Source organism: Colobus angolensis, unplaced genomic scaffold (genome assembly GCF_000951035.1).
Source record: "Colobus angolensis palliatus isolate OR3802 unplaced genomic scaffold, Cang.pa_1.0 Scaffold4, whole genome shotgun sequence".
Classification (NCBI taxonomy): domain Eukaryota; kingdom Metazoa; phylum Chordata; class Mammalia; order Primates; family Cercopithecidae; genus Colobus; species Colobus angolensis.
Window position 1 is genome coordinate 4,188,757 of NW_012117376.1, and position 2,643 is coordinate 4,191,399.

Consider the following 2,643-nt stretch of genomic DNA (forward strand, 5'->3'; position numbering starts at 1 on the left):
ATCCGCCTTCCTCGGCCTCCCAAAGTGCTGGGATTACAGGCGTGAGCCACCACTCCCAGCCAATTTTTGTATTTTTAGTTGAGATGGGGTTTCACCGTATTGGCCAGCCTGGTCTCGAACTCGTGGCCTTAAGTGATCTGCCTGTTCGGACTCCCAGAGTGCTGGGATTACAGGGTGAGCCACCTCGCCCGGCCAAAAGATGAGAATATTTTGTTAGGAAACAATGTCAAGTTAGGGGAAACACATGGACCTTGGTTGGAATTCTGATTTGATAGATCTTCAATTTCTTTATCTATAAAATGGGGATAGTAACGTCTACCTAATATTACATGGGGTGGTGTAAAATGTGAGGGGTGTGGTAAATGTTTCCTTCTCCTTTTCCTGTGAGATGAGCAGAGGTCTTCCTGCTTAGTTTTCTTACTTTGCTCTCATTTTATCCATTTTTTAAACCGGAAATCAATATTGAAATCTTTAACAAAACCCTGCAGACTCTACCGCCAACCCCCAGTATTCTTCGTTTCAGTGAAGTAAGGTAATTAGGGAGGGGCAGCAGCATACTTCTGCCCTCAAGGCTCTTGGAACTCCCTTCCTCTAGATAGTCACCTAGCCCACTCCTGGCTTCATTCATAGTTACTTACATGTCACCTCCTTTGAGAGGCCTTTCCTCCTGGTTATCTAATTCTCTAACCTCTAACTCTATGCTGAGTGTCTTCATAGCACTATTTAATTTTAAATTTTAAATGATATACCCAGGCTGGAGTGCAGTGGCATGATCGGGGCTCATCCAGCCTGACCTCCAGAGTTCAAGCAATCCTCACACCTCAGCCTCCCAAGTAGCTGGTACTATAGGTGTGCACCACCATGCCTAGCTACTTTTTTTTTTTTGTAGAGCTAGGGGTCTCCCTGTGTTGCTCTGGTTGGTCTCGAGGTCTCAAACTCCTGGGTTCAAGCAATCCCTCCAGCTCCGCCTCACAAATTACTGGGATTGCATTTGTGTTCCATTTCAGCTTTCTAAGACCTAAATTGTTTTGTTTTGTGTTTTGAGACAGAGTCTTGCTCTGTCACCCAGGCTGGAGTGCAGTGGCCCGATCTCAGCTCACTGCAACCTCCACCTCCCAGGTTCAAAAGATTCTCCTGCCTCAGCCTCCCAAATAGCTGGGATTACAGGCGCCGCCACTCAGCCCGGCTGATTTTTGTATTCCTAGGTTGGTCTCAAACTCCTGACCTCAAGTGATCTGCCCGCCTCAGTCTCTCAAATTGCTGGGATTACAGGTCTGAGCCACTGTACCCAGCCTTCGTTTTTAGCATGGATTTATTAAAATGAAAGTACACTCCACGAAGCAGGAGCAGGATTGAGCAAATGGCTCAAGAGCCACGTAAATTGTTAATATGCCCAAGTAACTAGATTTTAGTCTGTGCAAACAGAAACAGCCCTTTTGTCCAATAAACTTTTCCTCAGCCCCAACTATATGCAGAGCTCTGTGCTAGATGCTGTAGGAGATGCAAGGATGAAGTCCTAGTCCCCAACTTTGAGAAGCACATACTCTGTGAGGGAGACAGAAATGTATACCATATATACTGTGTATCTTCTAGCAGTGGAAAAATGAAAAGAAATGTATGCCATACAGAGGTATAGTACCGGCTACATCTGAGTTCTAGTTTCACCACTTACTTGCCGTGTTACCTTGGGCAAGTTTGTTCATTATTCTAGCATCAACTTCCTCCTCTTTTTTTTTTTTTTTTTTAAATAAAGGAAGTAGGCCAGGTGCGGTGGCTCACGCCTGTAACCCAGCACTTTGGGAGGCTGAGGCGGGTGGATCATGAGGTCAAGAGACTTGAGACCATCCTGGCCAATATGGTGAAACACCGTCTCTACTAAAAATAGACAAATTAGCTGGGTGTGGTGGCACACACCTGTAGTCCCAGCTACTCGGGAGGCTGAGGAAGGAGAATGGCGTGAACCTGGGAGGTGGAGCTCGCAGTGAGCCAAGATGGCGCCACTGCACTCCAGCCTGGGCAACAGAGCGAGACTGTGTCTCAAAAAAAAAAAAAAAAGCAACCTCCTTAAGGAGATTTGACATTTTGTTTGGGGCAGTGACTGGAAGAAAGGCCTCCTGAAAACTGTCAGGTGGTGTCTCACCTGAGTGTAGAGCTGGTTTCATTTACTTTGTTCACGTTGTACCTGAAGTAGTTGGAGATCATGTTAGCATAGCTGCTATAAATCCTGTGGTTTCTTGTCTGCAAAGCACATTCAAGTCCATTATCTTACTAGATCCTACCAACAACCCTGTGAATGGCATGGCAGATTTTACTGTTTTACTGTTGCTTTTTTTGAGTTAGAAGATTGAGGCTTAGCCCGGTGAATTGATTTACCTAAGTATTCACAGCTGTTAAGCAGCAAGTCCAGACTCCGAATCAGGCTTTCAGGATCTTGCTGTGTCGTCCAGGCTGGAATGCAGTGGTGTAATCACAGTTCACTGCAGCCTTGACTTCTTAGGCTCAAGCCATCCTCTCACCTCAGCCTCCTGAGTAGCTGGGACTACAGGCATGGGCCACCACAGCCAGCTAATTTGTTCTATTTTTTAAAAGATGTGTTCTCATTGTGTTTCCTAGGATAGCCTCAAACTCCTGGGCTCAGGTGAC

General features: G+C 46.0%; 1 protein-coding gene across 6 annotated transcripts in view; it reads left to right on the top strand.

Moving 5' to 3' along the window:
• Positions 1 to 2,643, top strand: part of TRAPPC3 (trafficking protein particle complex 3) — an 18,591-nt gene that overhangs the window by 7,560 nt on the left and 8,388 nt on the right. The gene's annotated exons all lie outside the window — the stretch shown is intronic.